General features: G+C 33.2%; 1 protein-coding gene across 1 annotated transcript in view; it reads left to right on the top strand.

Moving 5' to 3' along the window:
* The window catches only part of LOC146425770 (chromobox protein homolog 5-like), a 411,406-nt gene that overhangs the window by 334,492 nt on the left and 55,020 nt on the right, over window positions 1–21,894 (top strand). The gene's annotated exons all lie outside the window — the stretch shown is intronic.

Raw genomic sequence — 21,894 nt, 5'->3', positions numbered from 1 at the left:
TTCCATTTTTCCTGCTTTTTTTCCCTCTCCTAGGAGTCTCCAGCCTCTTCCGGGGGATTTTTTGGGGGAAAAATCCGGTTTTTTTCTCAAGGAGGCGCCGCCCTCCTTTATCCCTCTTTCCCCCCAAAATCCCATTTTTTTTCCAGGGAAAAAAACCCCAAAATTCCCATTTTCCCACCTCCTGGAATTCCCTTTTTCTTCCCCCAAAATTCCGTTTATTTTCCTCTCTTTTCTCCTTCTCCCGAGGAAAAATAATAATAATTTTAAAAAATCAACATCAGCTCCTTCCGGCGAGAGAAAAAAACCCAAAAAACACCCAAAAAAAATGCTGGAAAATGGAAAATAAAAAAACCTGGAAAAGGAGATTTGGGTGGAATCCGAGAGCTGCAGGCTTGGGGGGATTTTTCCCCTTTTTTTATGTTTTTTTTAATCTATTTTTTCCCATTTTTCATGTTTTTCTATCCATTTTTCCCCTTTTTAAATGTTTTTTTAATCCATTTTTTCCCTTTTTCATGTTTTTTTATCCATTTTTTTCCCTTTTTCATGTTTTTTATCCATTTTTTCCCGTTTTTTTAATCCATTTTTATCCATTTTCCCGGTTTTTTATCCATTTTTTCCCCTTTTTCATGCTTTTTTATCCATTTTTTCCCCTTTCCCCTTGTTTTTTTATCCATTTTTCCCCGTTTTTCATGCTTTTTTATCCATTTCTTCCCTTTTTCCCGGTTTTTCATCCATTTCCCCTTTTTTTCATGTTTTTTTAATCCATTTTTATCCATTTTTTCCCCTTTTTCATGGTTTTTTTTATCCATTTATTCCCATTTTCCCGGTTTTTTATCCATTTTTTTCCACCTTTTTCCCGTTTTTTACCATTTTTTCCCCATTTTCTCACCTTCCTTTCCCTCCCCGAGGATTTTTTTTTTCCTCCACGAAATTCCCTCAAACATTCCCGCAAAGATCAAAACCTCCCAATTCCCCAAAATCCCACAGATTTCCCCCAAAAAAATACCTCATTTTTCCCCTCGGAAAAGCCTGAAAAAAACCCGAAAAAAATCCTAAAAAACCCTTTTAAAAAACCCTAAAAAAAACCTAAAAAAACCCTTTAAAAAACCCTAAAAACACCCGAAAAAAATCCTAAAAAAACCCCAAAAAAGCCTGAAAAAAACCGAAAAAAAGCCTAAAAAACCCTTAAAAAAAACCCTAAAAACACCCTAAAAAAAACCCTTTAAAAAACCCGAAAAACACCCGAAAAAAATCCTAAAAAAAACCCCAAAAAAGCCTGAAAAAAGCCTGAAAAAACCCCGAAAAAAACCCGAAAAAACCCCGAAAAAAACCCTAAAAAAAACCCCAAAAAAGCCTGAAAAAAACCCGAAAAAAACCCCCAAAAAACCCCAAAAAAACCCCAAAAAAAACCCAAAAAAACCCCGAAAAAGCCTGAAAAAAAAAACCGAAAAAACCCGAAAAAAAACCCAAAAAAACCCTAAAAAAACCCCAAAAAAGCCCCAAAAAACCCCAATAACTCAGGTGCTTCTCCTCCTCTCCCCTCAACCTCCCGGCGCTGGAAAAAACCCAAAATTCCACATTTTCCACCTTTTTTTTTTTCCCCATTCCTACCTCGCGGAGCTTCTTTGCTCACCTTTCCCGAGGAGGAAATTAAATCCCAGAGAGAAAAATTCGCCCTAAGCGCCAAAAAAAATCACATTTTTTGTTATTTTTTGGGTGTTTTTCAACCTTTCCCGGCGAGGAAATCAAACCCAGAGAGAAAAATTCGCTCCAAGCGCCAAAAAAATCACATTTTCCCCATTTTTTGTTATTTTTTAGGTGTTTTTCACCCTTTCGAGAGAGAAAAATTCGCCCTAAGCGCCAAAAAAATCACATTTTTTGTTAGTTTTTGTTATTTTTTAGATGTTTTTCAACCTTTCCCGAGGAGGAAAATTCGCCCCAAGCGCCAAAAAAATCACATTTTTTGTTATTTTTAGTTATTTTTTAGGTGTTTTTCAACCCTCCGAGAGAGAAAAATTTGCTCCAAGCGCCAAAAAAATCACATTTTTTGGGTTTTTTGTTATTTTTTTGTTATTTTTTTAGGTGTTTTTCAACCTTTCCCGGCGAGGAAATCAAACCGAGAGAGAAAAATTCGCCCTAAGCGCCAAAAAATCACATTTTTTGGGGTTTTTTGTTATTTTTTAGGTGTTTTTCAACCTTCCGAGAGAGAAAAATTCGCTCCAAGAGCCAAAAAAATCACATTTTTTGGGGTTTTTTGTTATTTTTTGGGTGTTTTTCTACCTTCCGAGAGAGAAAAATTCGCCCTAAGCGCCAAAAAAATCACATTTTTTTGGGTTTTTTGTTATTTTTTGGGTGTTTTTCAACCTTCCGAGAGAGAAAAATTCGCCCTAAGCGCCAAAAAAATCACATTTTTGGTTATTTTTTGTTATTTTTTGGGTGTTTTTTAACCTTCCGAGAGAGAAAAATTCCCTCCAAGCGCCAAAAAAATCACATTTTCTCTGATTTTTAGTTATTTTTTAGGTGTTTTTTAACCTCGAGAGAGAAAAATTCGCCCTAAGCGCCAAAAAAAATCACATTTTTTTGGATTTTTTGTTATTTTTTTGTTTTTTTTTTAGGTGTTTTTCAACCTTTCCCGGTGAGGAAATCAAAACCGAGAGAGAAAAATTCGCTCCAAGCGTCAAAAAAATCACATTTTTTGTTATTTTTTGCTATTTTTTAGGTGTTTTTTAACCTCGAGAGAGAGAAAAATTCCCCCTAAGCGCCAAAAAAATCACATTTTTTGTTAGTTTTTGTTATTTTTGGGGTTTTTTTTGTTATTTTTTGTTATTTTTTGTTATTTTTTGGGTGTTTTTCAACCTCTCGAGAGAGAAAAATTCCCTCCAAGCGCCAAAAAAATCACATTTTTGGTTATTTTTTGTTATTTTTTTGTTATTTTTGGTTATTTTTTGTTATTTTTTGGGTGTTTCTCAAGCCTCGCCAAGGAATTTTTTTCCCCTGCAGGTATGAAGTGGGAAAAGAAAATAAATATAATTTTTTTTCGGAGCTGGAGGATGAAGAAAAGAATAATTTATATCGAAATAATTTCATTTTTAAAGGGAAAAAAAATCACCCTGAGGGTGATCGAGTTGGCTTTGTTTGAAACTCTTTTATTTTCTTTTTTTTTAATGTTTTTTAATGTTTTTTTAATGTTTTTTAATGTTTTTTTAATGTTTTTTTAATTATTTTTTGGGGAGAAATTCTTTCCTTTTCCCTCCTCGGAAGGAATTTCCGCCGCAGGTTTTGTTCCTCAGCGAAAAAAAGGAATTTTTGCTTCAATATTTTTATTTTCTGTGGTTTTTTTCCTCTTTATTTTTAATTTTTTTTGGCAAAAATTCAACCAAAAATCGCATTTTGGCTCCGGTGGTGAGAAAAGCCTCGGAGTGAGAAAAGTGATTTATTTTGTTGGTTTTTGGGGTTTTTTTTTTACCTTTTTTTCCCTTTTTTTGGGGATTTTCCGAGGTGGGAAAAATCGCGGGAGAGTTCCGAACGTGGCCTTGAACTCGGAGAGGAAATGGAAATCAAATGGGAATGAAATGGAGAGAAAGGGGAGGAAAAAGGGGGAAAAAAGGGGAAAATAAAGAGAAAAATAAAGAGAAAAATAAAGAGAAAAATGAGAAGAAAAATGAGAAGAAAAATGAGAAGAAAAATGAGAAGAAAAATGAGAAGAAAAATGAGAAGAAAAATGAGAATAAAGGGAAAAATAAAGGGAAAAATTAGAATAAAAATGGGAATAAAAATAAGAATAAAGAGAAGAATAAAAGGGGAAAATAAAGAGAAAAATAAAGAGAAAAATAAAGAGAAAAATGAGAATAAAAATAGAGAGAAAGAGAAGAATGAAGAGAAGAGTAAAGGGAAAAAAAAAGGGAAAATGAGAATAAAAATGAGAATAAAAATAAGAGTAAAAATAAGAATAAAGAGAAGAATGAAGGGGAAAATAAAGAGAAAAATAAGAATAAAAATAAAGAGAAAGAGAAGAATGAAGGGAAAAGAAAGAGAAAAATAAAGAGAAAAATAAAGAGAAAAATAAAGAGAAAAATAAAGGGAAAAATAAAGGGAAAAATGAGAATAAAAATGAGAATAAAAATAAGAATAAAGAGAAGAATAAAGGGAAAAATAAAGAGAAAAATAAAGAGAAAAATGAGAATAAAGATAAAGATAAAGAGAAGAATAAAGAGAAAAATAAAGAGAAAAAGAAGAATAAAAATGAGAATAAAAATAAGAATAAAACTAAAGATAAAGAGAAGAATAAAGAGAAGAATAAAGGGAAAAATAAAGATAAAAATAAAGATAAAAATAAAGATAAAAATAAAGATAAAAATAAAGATAAAATTAAAGATGAAATTAAGAATAAAGACAAGAATAAAGATAAAAATAAAGATAAAAACAGAGATAAAAATAAGAATAAAAATAAAGATGAAGAGAAGAAGAAAGGGAAAAATAAAGATAAAAATAGAGATAAAATTAAGAATAAAGATAAAAATAAAGATTAAAATAAAGATACAAATAAAGATTAAAATAAAGATAAAAATAAAGATAAAAATAAAGATTAAAATAAAGATTAAAATGAATATAAAAATAAGAATAAAAATAAAAACAAACCCAAAGGACTCCTCAGCGTTTCCCGTTTTTTCCCATTAAAATCTCATTTTTCACCTCAACTCGAGTTTTGGGAATTCTCTGCTCAGCTGAGCTCCTCTGAAATGAAAACCTCAATTCCCAAAAAATCCCTTAAAAAACCCAAAACTCTCCTTTATTTCCCTTTTTTTAACCCAAAAAACCCCAGAAAACAAAAAAATCTCATTTTCCCACCGGATAAAATCCCAATTTTCGGTGAAAATCTCATTTTCTTACCGGGAAAAATCCTAATTTTCAGTCAAAAATCTCATTTTCCACCCCAAAAAATCCTAATTTTCGGTCAAAAATCTCATTTTCCACCCCAAAAAATCCTAATTTTCACTCAAAACCTCATTTTCTTACCGGGAATAATCCCAATTTTCACTCAAAACCTCATTTCCCACCTTAAAAAATGCCAATTTTCGGTCAAAAATCCCAATTTTCGCACCGCGAAAAGATCCCAATATTCAGTCAAAAATCTCATTTCCCCACCGGGAAAAAAATCCCAATTTTTATCAAAATCTCATTTTTCCATCTTAAAAAAAATCCCAATTTTCACTCAAAACCTCATTTCCCCACTGGAAAAAATCCCAATTTTCGGTCCAAAATCTCATTTTCACAACCAGGAAAAATCCCAATTTTCATCAAATTCTCCTTTCCTACCCCCAAAAATCCCAATTTTCACTCAAAACCTCATTTCCCCACCAGGAAAAATCCCAATTTTCGGTCAAAAATCCCAATTTTCGGTCCAAACCTCATTTCCCACCTTAAAAAATCCCAATTTTCATCAAAATCTCCTTTCCTACCCCCAAAAAATCCCAATTTTCGGTCAAAAATCTCATTTTCCCCACCAGGAAAAATCCCAATTTTCATCAAATTCTCCTTTCCCACCCCAAAAAATCCCAATTTTCACTCAAAACCTCATTTTCCCACCAGGAAAAATCCCAATTTTCGGTCAAAAATCCCAATTTTTGGTCAAAAATCCCAATTTTCGGTCAAAAATCTCATTTCCCCACTGGAAAAAAATCCCAATTTTCATCAAATCCTCATCCCCACCTCAAAAAAACCCCAAATTTTCAGCCAATTTTCCCCTTAAAAATCTCTATTTTTCCCAATTTTCAGCCAAATTTCCCCTTAAAAATCTCTATTTTTCCCATTTTTCCTCATTTTTTTTTCGGGAAAAAAAAAGAGCTGCGGGGAGGAAATGAGGAAAACTCCAACTGGGGGAGAAAAAAACCCAAAATACTAAAATCTGAGAGCAAAGCGGGAGGAGGAGGAGGAGGAGGAGGAGGAGGAGGAGGAGGAAGAGGCCGAAGGCAGTTCAAGGTCATTATCTCGCCTAAGAATCGCTAATGAGCTTCGCCGCGATGGGAAAAATTCCACTTTTTGGGCTCAAATCCCGCAGATTTGGGGCTCCAAAAATCGCTTTTTTCGTCGTTTTTATTCGCAGGATTTGTTCCCAAGAGGTGAAGGTTTTTCTGCTCTTTTTACCCTAAAAAAATTTGATTTTTTCTGCTGTTTTTTACCTAAAAAATTCGATTTTTTCAGCTTTTTTTCCCTAAAAAATTCGATTTTTTTCTCCTATTTTTACCTAAAAAATTCAACTTTTCCTGCTATTTTTTACCTAAAAAATACAACTTTTTCTGCTTTTTTTCCCTAAAAAATTCGACTCTTTCTGCTTTTTTCCCTTAAAAATTCCATTTTTTCTGCTTTTTTTCCCCTAAAGAATTCAATCTTTGCTCTTTTTTTCGTCCTGAATTTTTTCCCTAAATCATTCAATTTTTTGATCTTTTTTTCGTCCTGAATTTTTACTTTTTTCCCCTAAAGAATTCTATTTTCGCTCTTTTTTTGTCCTGAATTTTTATTCTTTTTTCCTTAAAAACTCCGATTTTTGCTCTTTTTTTCCTTCTGAATTTTTTTTTTCCCCTAAAAAAATCCAATTTTTTGCTCTTTTTTCGTCCCGAATTTTTTTTCCCCCTAAATAATTCTGGTTTTGCTCTTTTTTTCGTCCTGAATTTTTATTCCTTTTCCCTAATAAATGCAATTTTTGCTCTTTTCTCGTCCTGAATTTTTCTTTTTTTCCCCTAAAAAATCCGATTTTTGCTCTTCTTTGTCCTGATTTTTTAGTTTTTCCTTTAAAAATTCAATTTTTGCTCTTTTTTTCGTCCTGAATTTTTACTTTTTTCCCCCTAAACAATTCAAATTTTTTCTCTTTTTTTCGTCCTGAATTTTTTATATTTTTTTCCCTAAAAAATTCAATTTTTTTCTCTTTTTTCGTCCCGAATTTTGATTTTTTCCCTGCCTCGTTCTCGGCCTGGATGAGGATTTGATTCCCAAAATTTCCACCCGAAATTCTCCCAGAAATCCCAATTAGAAAATAAAAAATAAATCAAATTAAACTCTCCTGAATTCCCATTTTCCCGCTTGGAATTCTCTTTATAAAAATACAATTTAAACCCTCCGAGGCCAAATAATCCAAATTTTCTCTTCTGGGAAAAAAAATTTGGGTGAAAAAGAGAATTTCAAGGGAATTTTGGGAATCCGGAGGTTGGAAAAATAAATCCTTTTGGGTTTTTTTTTATTTTTCCTCGCCTGGATTTCATCCAAATCCGACAGGAATTGGAGCAAAAAAATAAATATTTTTTGGATTTGGGATAAAAAAATTGGAGAATTCTTCAGAAAATAGGAATATCCGGAGGATGGGAATAAACCTGGAGAGGTTTGGGGGAAATCCGGCGGAAAATGGGAATTTTGGGGTGGAAAATGGGATTTTTTGGGGTAGAAAATGGGAGTTTTTCGGGTGGAAAATGGGATTTTTTGGGGGTGGAAAATGAGATTTTTTCAGGTGGAAAATTCGCTTTTTTTGGGGTGGAAAATGAGATTTTTTGGGGAGGAAAATTCGCTTTTTTGGGATGGAAAATGGGATTTTTTTGGGTGGAAAATGGGAATTTTTGGGGTGGAAAATGGGATTTTTGGGGTGGAAAATGGGAATTTTCTTTGGGTGGAAAATGGGAATTTTCGGAGTGGAAAATGGGATTTTTTCGGGTGGAAAATGGGATTTTTTTGGGGTGGAAAATTCGCTTTTTTTGGGGTGGAAAATTCGCTTTTTTTGGGGTGGAAAATGGGATTTTTTTGGGATAAAAAATGGGAATTTTTGGGATAAAAAATGGGATTTTTTTGGGTGGAAAATTCGCTTTTCCGTGGATTTCTCCTCACCTGGCAACGATGGGAAACCGGATGGAGAATTCCCGAATGAAGAGAATTCCATGGAAAAGAGGAAAAAATGGAAATAAAAACCTCCGGAGGGTTCGGCTTGGAGGCGGGAAAATCCCGAAAAGGGAAAATTCCTGGAAAATCCCATTTTTCCCGATTTGTCCTCGATTTTTTCCTCAGAGGATCCACCGGGAAAAGGGAAAATTCCTGGAAAATCCCAAATTTTTCCGATTTTTCCCATTTTTGGCAGCAAAGGATCCACCGGGAAAAGGGAAAATTCGGGGAAAAAAAATCCCATTTTTTCCCTATTTTTCCTCATTTTTGGCATCAAAAGATCAACCTGGAAAATTCTGGGAAAATTCCTGGAAAATCCCTTTTTTTTCCCGATTTTTCCCCATTTTTGGCATCAGAGATCAACAAGGAAAAGAGAAAATTCTCGGAAAATCCCAAATTTTTCCGATTTTTCCTCATTTTTGGCAGCAAAGGATCAACCTGGAAAACCCTTGGAAAATCCCTTTTTTTCCCCATTTTTTCCCCGATTTTTCCCCATTTTTGGCATCAAAAGATCCACCTGGAAAAGAGAAAATTCAACCCCAAAATCCAGGGAAATTTGGGATTATTTCCCACCTCTGGTTTTGGGGGAAGAATTGGAATTTTTCCCTGGAATTCCTCCAAAAAAAATAAAAAATCCCAAAAACCCAAAAAACCGGAAAAACCGGAGCGAGGAAAAAACCGGCGCGAGCAAAAAAACCCCAAAAAATCGCGATTTGAACCCAAATTTCCTCGGAAAAAAAAGAAATTTGGGAATTCTCGGCTGGGCTGAGATTCCCCGAGAGGATTTTCGGGAGAAAATTCCCCAAAAAATGCCCCAAAATTGGGATTTTTGGCCCCAAAGGGAGGGCGGGAGGAGCAAATCCGCGAATTGGAGTCGCCGGAGGGAAAAATTCCTCAGCGAAGCTTCTTTTCTGCTGCGAAAAATAATAAAAAATCGGATTTTTTGGCCTTTTTTTCCCATTTTTTGGGGTTTTTAAGCCAAAAAAATCTGTGGGAAGTGAGAGTTGGACTCACCTCGAGGAGGGAAAAAGGGAAAATTCCGAATTTTTAGGGTTTTTTGGGATTTTTATACTGGAAAAAATGTGGTTTTGGGGGGAAAATGAAGAGGAAATGTGGGAAAAAATAAAATGGGAAATTGGGAAAGGAAAAGGAAAAGGAAAAGAGAGAAAATTAATGGGAAAGAGAGGAATTGGGGAGGAAATAAAGGGAATTGAGGAGGAAATAAAAGGAATTTAATAGGAAAAAGGGAATTGGGGAAATAAATGGAATTAAAGAGAAAATAAATGGAAATAAAGAGAAAATAAATGGAATTAAAGAGAAAATTAATGGAATTAAAGAAAAAATAAATGGCATTAAAGAGAAAATAAATGGAATTAAAGAGAAAATAAATGGAAATAAAGAGAAAATAAATGGAATTAAAGAGAAAATAAATGGAATTAAAGAGAAAATAAAAGGAATTAAAGAGAAAATAAATGGAATTAAAGAGAAAATAAATGGAATTAAAGAGAAAATTAATTGAATTAAAGAGAAAATAAATGGCATTAAAGAGAAAATAAATGGAATTAAAGAGAAAATAAATGGAAATAAAGAGAAAATAAATGGAATTAAAGAGAAAATTAATGGAATTAAAGAGAAAATAAATTGAATAAAAGAGAAAATAAATGGAAATAAAGAGAAAATAAATCGAATTAAGGAGAAAATCAATGGAATTAAAGAGAAACTGAAAGGATTTAAAAGGGAAAAAAATGGAGAAAAACTGGAATAGGAAGGAAAACAATGAGGAAAATCCCAAAAAAATCCCAAATTTCCCAGTTTTCCCTAAAGGAAGCTTTGGGAACAAAGGAAGGAAAAGCTGAAATCGGGAATTTGCCTTTTTTGGGGATTTTTGGGGGAAATTTGGGGATTTTAGGGGAAAATTGGGGATTTTTGGGGGAAAATTCTGGTTTTTTGGGGGGAAATTTGGGGATTTTTGGGGACAATTCGGGTGGTTTTGGGGGAAATTGGGATTTTGGGATTTTGGGGGAATTGAGATTTTGAAATTGAGATTTTGGAAATTGGGGATTTTTGGGGGGAAAATCGGGGATTTTGGGGGGAAAATTCAGGTTTTTGGGGGAAAATTCGGGGGTTTGGGGGAAAATTCGGGTTTTTGGGGGGGAAATTGGGGATTTTTCGGGAAATTCGGGTTTTCTGGGGGAAATTCGGGGGGTTTTGGGGGATATTTGGGGTCGCGATGAGCTCCGGTGTCCCCAAAGTCCCCAAAAAGTCCCCAAAAAGTCCCCAAAAGTCCCCAAAAGTCCCCAAAAGTCGCCAGGGTCCCGCCGCCCCTCCCCCACCCGTCAAGGTCAAGGGTAACCGGTGACGTCATCGGCGGCGGAGCGCGAGAGAGAAAATCCCAAATTGGGGGAAATTTGGGAAAAGGGAGAGAAATGAACCCAAAATGAGGGGAAATTGGAGCTGAAAGTGACCAAAAGTGACCAAAAAGTGACCAAAAAATGACCCAAAAGCGACCAAAAAATTGAGGTGAAAATGATAAAAAATGGAGCGAAAAGTGACAAAAAATGACCCAAAAGTGACCAAAAAGTGGAAGTGAAAATGACCCAAAATGACCCAAAAGTGACGAAAAAATGACCCAAAAATGACCCAAAATGAAGCCACGATTGACAAGAAATGAAACCCAAAGTGACCAGAAAAAAAACCCAAAATTGACCCAAAATGAAGCCAAAAGTGACCAAAAAATAAACCAAAAGTGACCCAAAAAATTAACCCCGAAGTGACCAAAAAGGGAGTCAAAAGTGACCAAAAATTACCCCAAAAGTGACTAAAAATTACCCCAAACGTGACCAAAAATTACCCCAAAAATGACCAAAAATTAACCCAAAAGTGACCAAAAATTAACCCAAAAATGACCAAAAATTAACCCAAGATTGATCCCAAATTCAGCAGAAATTAACCCAAAATTAACCCAAAATTGACCCCAAATTCAGCAGAAATTAACCCCAAATTGACCCCAAATTCAGCAGAAATTAACCTAAAAATGACCCAAAATTGATCCCAAATTTAGCAGAAATTAACTCAAAAAATAACCCAAAATTTACCCAAATTTAGCAGAAATTAACTCAAAAAATAACCCAAAATTTACCCAAATTTAGCAGAAATTAAGCCAAAAGTTGACCCAAAATTGACCCAAATTCAGCAGAAATTAACCCAAAAAAATCCCAAAGTGACCCAAAAATTAACACCAAATTGACCAAAACTGAAGCCCGAAGTGCCAAAAATTAACCCAAAATTCCAAATATTTTTTCCTCCTTGGGGAAAATCGCGAATTTTTCCTTTCGGGATCCAATTTTTGTGGGATTTGCCGGAAATTGGGGTCGAGGAGCTGCTTTGGTGCCAAATTTGGGGTGAAAATTCCATTTTCCTTCCCGTTTTTATTCCGATTTTTCCTCTTTTTCTCGGCAGGAAAGCAAAGGCGAGGAGAGGAGCTGGAAATGGAATTTTTTGGGGGAAAAAAAGGGGAAAAAAATGAAAAAAAAATCACCAGAAAAACCCCAAATCGGCAGCGGCAGGGAGGAGTTATCCCAAAAAAAATTTAATTTAAATTTTTAATTAAAATTTAAAATTTAAAAAGTGGAATTAATGAATTTTCGGAGGAAATTAAAGTCTCCGAATTTCCCAAATTGCCCCAAAATCCAAAATTTTCTCACCCATTCGGCTGTTCGCTGAAAATCGGGAAAAATTCCAATTTTTTGGGAAAAACTCCAATTTTTTGGGAAAAAAATCCAATTTTTGGGGAAAAATTCCAATTTTTGGGAAATTCTGGGAGGAAATTCTGCGATTTTCCGAATATTTTCTCACTGAAATTCACCCAAAAAATTAACCCTGAAGTGGAAGAAATGAAGGAATTTCTTGGTTTTCTTCCTTTTTGGGTTTTTATTTTATTTTTTATGTTCTTCGGGATGGAAAAATAGGGAAAAGGAGAAGCTGGAGCTGCGTGGGTTCGGAAAACGAACCTAAAAATGACCAAAAATGGCCGAAAATGAACCCAAAAATGAACTCGAAAAATCACCGAAAATTAACCCAAAAATGACCAAAAATTGCCCCAAAAATGACCAAAAATGAACCCAAAAATCACCGAAAATGAACCCAAAAATGACCAAAAATGAACCCGAAAATGACCAAAAAGGAACCCAAAAATCACCGAAAATGAACCCAAAAACTCACCAGAAATGAAGCCAAAAATGACCAAAAATGGATCCAAAAATTGCCCCAAAAATGACCAAAAATTGTCCCAAAAATGACCAAAAATTGTCCCAAAAATGACCAAAAATTGCCCCAAAAATTAACCCAAAAATGACCAAAAATGAATCAAAAAATCATCAGAAATGAGTCCAAAAATGACCAAAAATGAACCCAAAAATCGCCAGAAATTGATCCAAAAATCACCACAAATGAAGCCAAAAATGCCCAAAAATGAACCCCAAAAGTGACCAAAAATTCACCCAAAATTGACCCAAAATTCACTCAGAATTGACCCAAAATTAACCCAAAAATTGCCCCAAAAATTAACCCAAAACTGACCAAAAATGAATCAAAAAATCATCAGAAATGAGTCAAAAAATGACCAAAAATGAACCCAAAAATCGCCAGAAATTGATCCAAAAATCACCACAAATGAAGCCAAAAGTGACCAAAAATTAACCCAAAAATGACCAAAATTAACCCAAAAAGTCACCAAAAATTCACCCAAAATTGACCCAAAATTCACTCAGAATTGACCCAAAATTAACCCAAAAATTGACCCAAAATTAACCCAAAAAGTGACCCAAAATTCACTCAGAATTGACCCAAATTGAGCCCAAAAATGACCCAAAATAACCCAAAAATGCCCCAAAAATTCACCCAAAACACCCCAAAACTGCGATTTGGTCACTCGGGAGGAATTTCAGTTTTCAGCTGCAGAAATTTGGGAATTTTCATCCCAAATCCTCCAAATCCTTCCCAGGAATCCCAAAAAGTCATTTTTCAATTCATTTTTCTATTTATTTCGGATTTTTTTTTTCCTCCCCCAAATCTCTGAAATTCGGGAATTTCCCGGGAATTTGGGATTTTGGGAATTTGGGATTTTCCTGGAATTTGGGATTTGGGATTTTCTGGGAATTTGGGATTTTGGAATTTTGGGATTTTCCTGGAATTTGTGATTTGGGATTTGGGATTTTCTGGGAATTTGGGATTTTCCCAAAATTCCTTTTCCTCTCTTCACCACAAATCCCATTTTTTAAAGGAATTTCAACCTTTTTTTCCACCCAAATCCCAATTTTTCCCAATTTTTCCCAATTATTTTTCCCAATTTGTCCCAATTTTCCCCAAATTTTTCCCAAATTTTCCCCAATTTTCCCCAAATTTTTCCCAATTTTTCCCAATTTTTCCCAAACATTTCAACCTCCCATCCCGAAATTCGGATTTTTCCCGCCTGAGAATTTCCCAAAATTCCCGAAAATCCCAACAATTCCGGATCCAAATCCCTGAAATTTCCCCCAAAAAAATCCTGGAATTCCTTTGGGATCAAAAACTGGAATTTCCCGCTTGGAAAAAATCCCAAAAAAACCCCAAATTTCTCTCCCTCCTCACCAAAAAATGGAAAAATCCCAAAATTCTTGGGATTTGGGATCTCAGATCCATCCGGAGGATTTTTTGGGAATTTTTTTGGGATTCCTGGAAAGATTCTGGGAGTGAAAATCTCAACCCGGAAGGACTTTTTTGGGTTTTTTAAAATTATTTTGGGGGTTTTTTTGAATTTTGGGGAATTTTTGGGGTTTTTTGGGGTTTCATTGGGGGAATTTTGGGGTTTTTTGGGGAATTTTGGGGTTTAATTGGGGATTTTTGAGGTTTATTTATTGGGGAATTTTTGGGTTTTGGGGGAATTTTTGGGTTTTTTTGAATTTTGGTTGGTTATTTGGGAATTTTGGGGGTTTATTTTGGGATTTTTTGGGGTTTTTTTGGGAATTTTGGGGGGTTTTTGGGAATTTTGGGTGTTTATTTTGGAATTTTAGGATTTATTTTCAGATTTTTGGAGTTTATTTGGGGAAATCTTTTTACTATTTGGGGATTTTTTTTGTGTTTATTTTGGGAATTTTGGGGTTTCTTTGGAAATTTTGGGATTTATTTGGGATTTTTTGGGGTTTATTTGGGATTTTGGGGTTTATTTTGGGATTTTTGGAGTTTATTTTGGGATTTTTTGGGGTTTATTTTGGGATTTTTGGAGTTTATTTTGGGATTTTTTTAGGGTTTTTTTGGGATTTTTGGGGTTTATTTTGAGATTTTTGGAGTTTATTTTGGGATTTTTTGGGGTTTATTTTGGGATTTTTTGGGGTTTATTTTGGGATTTTTTTGAGGATTATTTTGGGATTTTTTGGGGTTTATTTTGAGATTTTTGGAGTTTATTTTGGGATTTTTTTGAGGATTATTTTGGGGTTTTTTGGAGTTTCTTTTGGGATTTTTCGGGTTTATTTTGGGATTTTTTGGGGTTTATTTTGAGATTTTTTGAGTTTATTTTGGGATTTTTTTAGGGTTTTTTGGGGATTTTTTGATTATTTTGGGAATTTTTGAGTTTATTTTGAGATTTTTGGAGTTTATTTTGGGATTTTTCGAATTTATTTTGGGATTTTCTTTGAGGGTTTTTTGGGGATTTTTTGATTATTTTGGGAATTTTTGGGTTTATTTTGGGATTTTGGGTTTTTTTTGGGGTGAAAATTGGGATTTCCATCCCATCTCAGCATAAATCCCAATAAATTGCTATAAAAATCCGGATTTTCTCCACCTGCATTCCCACATTAATCAATTAATTCATTCCCACTTTAATTTATCAAAATTCAGATTTTTATTTCATCAATTTCTATAAATTTATATCTTCATCTCAAATATTTCTATCCATTTATATAATATATTGATAAAATTCATATTTAGGACATCAAAATTCAAATTTAGGACACAAAAATTCTTATTTGGGAAAAAAAATTAATATTTAGGACAAAAAATCATATTTGGGACACAAAAATTCAAATTTAGGACAAAAAAATTGAAATTTAGGACACAAAAATTCATATTTGGGACACAAAAATTCATATTTGGGACACAAAAATTCATATTTGGGACACAAAAATTCAAATTTAGGACAAAAAAATTGAAATTTAGGACACAAAAATTCATATTTGGGACATAAAAATTCATATTTGGGACACAAAAATTCCTATTTGGGACAAAAAAATTCATATTTGGGACACAAAAAATTCATATTTAGGACAAAAAAATTCATATTTAGGACAAAAAAATTCAAATTTAGGACACAAAAATTCTTATTTGGGACATAAAAATTCATATTTAGGACAAAAAATTCATATTTGGGACAAAAAAAATCATATTTGGACAAAAAATTCATATTTGGGAAAAAAAATTCAAATTTAGGACACAAAAATTCAAATTTAGGACACAAAAATTCATATTTGGGACATAAAAATTCATATTTGGGACACAAAAATTCATATTTGGGACACAAAAAATTCATATTTGGGACAAAAAAATTCATATTTAGGACAAAAAAATTCAAATTTAGGACACAAAAATTCTTATTTGGGACATAAAAATTCATATTTAGGACAAAAAATTCATATTTGGGACAAAAAAAATCATATTTGGGACAAAAAAATTCATATTTGGGACAAAAAAATTCAAATTTAGGACACAAAAATTCAAATTTAGGACATAAAAATTCATATTTGGGACATAAAAATTCATATTTGGGACAAAAAAATTCATATTTGGGACAAAAAAATTCATATTTGGGACACAAAAATTCAAATTTGGGACATAAAAAAATTCATATTTAGGAAAAAAAATTCATATTTAGGAAAAAAATTCATATTTAGGACAAAAAAATTCATATTTGGGACAAAAAATTCATATTTGGGACACAAAAATTCAAATTTAGGACATAAAAATTCATATTTGGGACATAAAATTTCATATTTAGGACATAAAAATTCAAATTTAGGACATAAAAATTCATATTTAGGACATAAAAATTCCTATTTAGGACATAAAAATTCAAATTTAGGACATAAAAATTCGTATTTAGGACATAAAAACTCACATTTAGAACAAAAAAATTCATATTTAGGACATAAAAAATTCAAATTTGGGACATAAAAATTCAAAAATTTCAAATTTGGGACATAAAAATTCATATTTAGGACATAAAAAATTCAAATTTGGGACAATCCAGGTTGGGAATTAAAGAGGAAAAAAACCCCAAAAATAAAGACCAAAAAAAGCCCAAAAATCCCGAATTTTTGGAGCCCAAAATCTGAACATTTCCAGATGGAAAATCGAAAAAAATTCTTCAAATCTCAACCTCTAAATCCTCCAAAATTTGGACTATTTTGGGTCAAATCCACACCGTTGGCAGAAATATAGAAATTTCTATGAAAAATATCCGAAATGCAGAAAATAAATGAAATAAATTCAATATTTTGCCTCCAAAATTCCCTTTTTTTCCCCTTTAAATTCCACTTTTCCCATTAATTTTTGCGAATTTTACCCCAAAAAGAAATTGATTTTAAAGATTTTTTTTTTTTTTTGCTTTTTCCGGTGGATTTGAGGAGATGAAATTTGAAATTTGAATTTTCTCCTCCTCGGGAGTTAGAAGGTTTGGGGGAAATAAAGGGATTTTTAAAGGGATTTTTAAAGGGAATTTTAAAGGGATTTTTAGAGGATTTTTTGGGGATTTTTAGGGGATTTTAATGGGATTCTTTTTTTGCATTTTAAGGGATTTTTAAATGGATTTTTAAGGGAATTTTAGGGGATTTTTAGAGGATTTTAATGGGATTTTTAAAGGGATTTTTAAAGGGATTTTAGGGGATTTTTTGGGGATTTTTGGGGGATTTTTAGGAGATTTTTGGATGATTTTATTGGGATTTTTTTTTGCATTTTAAGGGATTTTTAAAGGGAATTTTAGGGGATTTTAAGGGGATTTTGGGGGATTTTTAGGAGATTTTTAAAGGGATTTTTAAAGAGATTTTTAGAGGATTTTTTTGGGATCTTTGGGGGATTTTTAGGAGATTTTTGGATTATTTTATTGGGATTTTTTTTGCATTTAAAGGGATTTTTAAAGGGATTTTTAAGGGAATTTTAGGGGATTTTTAAGGGATTTTTAGGGGATTTTTAGGAGATTTTTAGGAGATTTTTAGGGGATTTTAATGGGATTTTTTTTGCATTTTATAAATGGATTTTTAAGGGAATTTTAGGGGATTTTTAGGAGATTTTTAGGAGATTTTTAGGGGATTTTAAAAGGGATTTTTAAAGGGATTTAGGATCAGGAAAAGAGGGAAATGAGGAAGGGAAAAGCAAAGGGAGAGAGAGGAAAAAATGGAATTAAAAGGAAATAAAATATGAAATGAAATTAAATTGAATGGAAAAGAAATCGAATAAAAGTTGAATTAAATAGGAATTTAGGGAATAAAAATTCAAATCTATTGAATGAAAACATTTCGGAAAGGAAAACGAAATTTAATAAAAATCCACAGAATGGAAAAAACAACCAAAAAATCAATCAGAATTTACCAAATGGAAATAAATAAAAATCTATTTGACAAAAATAATAAATTCCATTAAAATTCCCTCGAATTTCTCTTCCCACTTTCCCTTTTTTCCCTTTTTCCCATTTTTATCCCAATTTTCTCCCATTTTTCCCTTTTTTCCTCATTTTATCCCAATTTTTCCCATTTTTTCCCATTTTTTTCACATTTTTTCCCTATTTTCCCGATTTTACCCCAATTTTCTCCCATTTTTTCCCCTTTTTTCTAGATTTTATCCCAATTTTTCCCCAATTTTCCCAATTTTTTTCCCTTTTTTCCCGACTTTATCCCAATTTTATCCCAATTTTTTCCCTTTTTTCCTCATTTTATCCCAATTTTTCCCATTTTTTCCCATTTTTTCCCATTTTTTCCCTTTCTTCCCAATTTTATCCCAATTTTCCCCCTTTTTTCTAGATTTTTTCCCGATTTTATCCCAATTTTTTCCCATTTTTTCCCTTTTTTCCCGACTTTATCCCAATTTTATCCCAATTTTTTCCCCTTTTTCCTCATTTTATCCCAATTTTTCCCATTTTTTCCCATTTTTTTCACATTTTTTCCCTATTTTCCCGATTTTATCCCAATTTTTCCCGATTTTATCCCAATTTTCTCCCATTTTTCCCCCTTTTTTTCCAAATTTTATCCCATTTTTATCCCAATTTTTCCCTTTTTCCCGATTATATCCCAATTTTCTCCCATTTTTTCCCCTTTTTTCTAGATTTTATCCCAATTTTTCCCTTTTTTCCCGATTTTATCCCAATTTTTCCCCATTTTTCCCAATTTTTTTCACATTTTTTCCTTTTTCCGATTTTATCCCAATTTTTCCTATTTTTTTCCCATTTTTTCCCTTTTCCCCCCATTTTTATCCCAATTTTTTCCCATTTTTTCCCAATTTTTTCCATTTTTCCCCATTTTTCAGCAATCCCCACCCAGCAAAAAAGTTGCACAAAGAGCCTTTTTTTTACTTAATTCCTTTTTTTTGTTTTTCCTTCTTTTTTCCCTTTTTTTTTTCTCCTTTTTTTCCCTCCGAGAGGAAAAAAAAAAGGAAAGAAAGGAAGAAAAAGCCAAAAAAAAAATCGATTTATTCGTGAGAAAAAAAAACCAAAATAAAATCAAATTTAAATCAAAACCATTTTTGATTTTCAGTACAATCCGAACGACACCAAAATTCCACATTTACAGGACAATTCCGACCAAATAAAATTAAAAATAAAATCAAAATCCACAAAAAAAAACCCAAAAAAAATCTCATTTACATCTCCAAGGAACACTGCGGAGAAAAACCCTAAAAAACAGAACAAAATCAACCCAAAAAACCCCAAAATCCAACATTTTCCAGGCAGAAAATTCCACTTTTCCCGGCAGAAAATTCCCAAAAAATTCAATATATCATCTCGGAAATCCCAAATCCTGGATGGGGAAAATCTCGGGAATTTTATTTCTCCCAGCAGAGATTAAATCCTAAATTTTCCACCCAAAAAGACCAGAAAAAAGTGGAATTTTTTTCCCCCCAGCAGAGATTAAATCCTCATTTTTCCACCCAAAAAAACGGGAAAAATGGAATTTTTTTTTTCCCTCCAGAAGCAATTAAATCCTAATTTTTCCACCCAAAAAACCGGAAAAAAACCGAATTTTTTTCCACCCAGCAGCAATTAAATCCTCATTTTTTCACACCAAAAAAACCGGAAAAATTGGAATTTTTTTTCCTCCCAGCAGAGATTAAATCCTCATTTTTCCACCCAAAGAAACCGGAATTTTTTTAACCAGCAGCAATTAAATCCTTATTTTTCCACCCAAAAAAACCGGAAAAATCGGAATTTTTTTTCCTCCCAGCAGAGATTAAATCCTCATTTTTCCACCCAAAAAAACGGGAAAAATGGAATTTTTTTTCCCTCCAGAAGCAATTAAATCCTCATTTTTCCACCCAAAAAAACCGGAAAAAAGCCGAATTTTTTTCCCACCAGCAGCAATTAAATCCTCATTTTTCACACCAAAAAAAACCGGAATTTTTTTCCACCCAGCAGAGATTAAATCCTCATTTTTTCACCCCAAAAAACCGGAAAAAAGCAGAATTTTTTTTTCTCCCAGCAGAGATTAAATCCTCATTTTTCCACCCGAAAAAACCAGAATTTTTTTTCCCACCAGCAGCAATTAAATCCTAAAATTTCCACCCAAAAAAAGGGAAAAAGCAGATTTTTTTTCCCCCCAGCAGCAGCGATTTAATCCTTATTTTTCCACCCAAAAAAACCGGAAAAATTGGAATTTTTTTCCTCCCAGCAGAGATTAAATCCTAATTTTTCCACCCAAAAAAAACCGGAAAAAAGCAGAATTTTTTTTTTCTCCCCAGCAGCAATTAAATCCTCATTTTTCCACCCCAAAAAACCGGAAAAATTGGAATTTTTTTCCCACCAGCAGCAAGTAAATCCTAAATTTTCCACCCAAAAAAAAAGGGAAAAATCCGAATTTTTTCCCCCCAGCAGCAGTTTAATCCTTATTTTTCCACCCAAAAAACTGGGAAAAAATCGGATTTTTTTTATTTCCCCCCAGCAGCATTTAAATCTTAATTTTTCCACCCAAAAAAAGGGAAAAGTGGAATTTTTTTTTCCCCTCCAGCAGCAATAAAATCTTAATTTTTCCACCCAAAAAAACCAGGAAAAAGCGGAATTTTTTCCTCGAAAATTGGGAATTTCCAGCATTTCCAACTTCATCTAAACCTTTAGCTTTTCATCTCATTTTCCCCGAAAATAAAAACAAACCCAAAGCCCCAAAATCCTGGATTTCCTCTCATTTTTCCGGGATTTTTCCGGGATTTTTCCGGGATATTTCCGGGATTTTTTCCGGGATATTTCCGGGATTTTTCCGGGATTTTTTCCGGGATCTTTTCCGGGATTTCACAGTCAGAATTATCCGGAAGAAAAAAAATAATAAAACCCAAAAACGGCGATTTTGAAGCTTTTTTTAAGGATTTTTCTCTTGAAATAACCTGAAATCAGAATCCAATGGAAGAATGAACAGATAAATATTTATTTTTTTCCAATTTTTCCTCTTTTTTCCCAAATTTTTTGGGGAATTCCGAGTCCTTCAGGTGACGTTGAGCTGAATTCGCTTTTTTTCTTTTTAGGATTTTTCTCTTTAAATACTCTGAAATCAGCAGAATCCAACAGGGCAATGAACAGATAAATAGAATTTTTTCCAATATTTCTCTTTTTTCTCCATTTCCCCAAATTTTTTTGGGAATTCCGAGTCCTTCAGGCGACGTTGAGCTGCATTTGCTTTTTTTCTTTTTGGGATTTTTCTCTTTCAATACTCTGGAATCAGCAGAAAGCAATAGTGGAATGAACAGATAAATATTTAATTTTTTTCCGATTTTTTTTTCCCATTTTCTCAATTTTTCTGGGAATTCTGAGTCTCTCAGTTGAGTTGAGTTCTCCCAGATTATTCTTTTTTTGGAATATTCTCTTTAAATAACCCGAAATCAGCACAATCCAATAGGGGAAAGAACACATAAATACTAATTTCTTTCCAATGGTTTTTTTCCCATTTTCCTTATTTTTTTTCGGGAATTCCGAGTCCCTCAGGCGGAGTGCAGCTTCCCCAGGATTATTTATTTTTAGGATTTTTCTCTTTCAATAAGCTGGAATCAGCAGGATCCGGTGGGGAAGGAGCAGAAAAATATTTCTTTTTTCCGACATGATTCTTTTTCCCTTTTTCCCCAATTTTCTTGGGAATTCCGAGTCTCTGAATTGACGTTGAGTTGCTCCAGATTATTATTCTTTTTTTTGGAATATTCTCTTTAAATAACCCAAAATCAGCAGGAACCGATGGGGTGATAAACACAGAAATATTTCATTTTCCGATATTTCTCTTTTTTCCCTTTTTCCCCATTTTTTGGGCAATTCCGAGTCCCTCAGGCGGCGTTGAGCTGGAGTTGCTTCTTTTCCTTTTAGGATTTTTCTCTCTAAATACCCCGAAATCAGCACAATCCAATGGGATGGACAAACACATAAATATTAATTTTTTTCCGATGTATTTTTTTCCCAATTTCCCCAAATTTTTTGGGGGAATTCTGAGTCCCTCAGGCTCTGTGCAGCTGCATTTGCTTTCTTTCTTTTTAGGATTTTTCTCTTTAAATAACCCGAAATCAGCAGAATCCAATGGGATAACAAACACATAAATATTCTTTTTTCTGACATTTCTCTTTTTTCCCATTTCCCCATTTTTTTTCAGGAATTCCGAGTCCCTCAGGCCGCGTTCATCGCCCCCGCCTTGCCCTTGCTGGATTATTCATATTTAGGATTTTTCTCTTTAAACACTCTGGAATCAGCACAATCCAATGGAGTGACGAGCA

The sequence above is a fragment of the Lichenostomus cassidix genome, chromosome 29, assembly GCF_008360975.1.
Source record: "Lichenostomus cassidix isolate B80296 chromosome 29, HeHo_3.0, whole genome shotgun sequence".
NCBI lineage: Eukaryota > Metazoa > Chordata > Aves > Passeriformes > Meliphagidae > Lichenostomus > Lichenostomus cassidix.
This window is presented reverse-complemented; position numbering and strand designations above follow the sequence as displayed.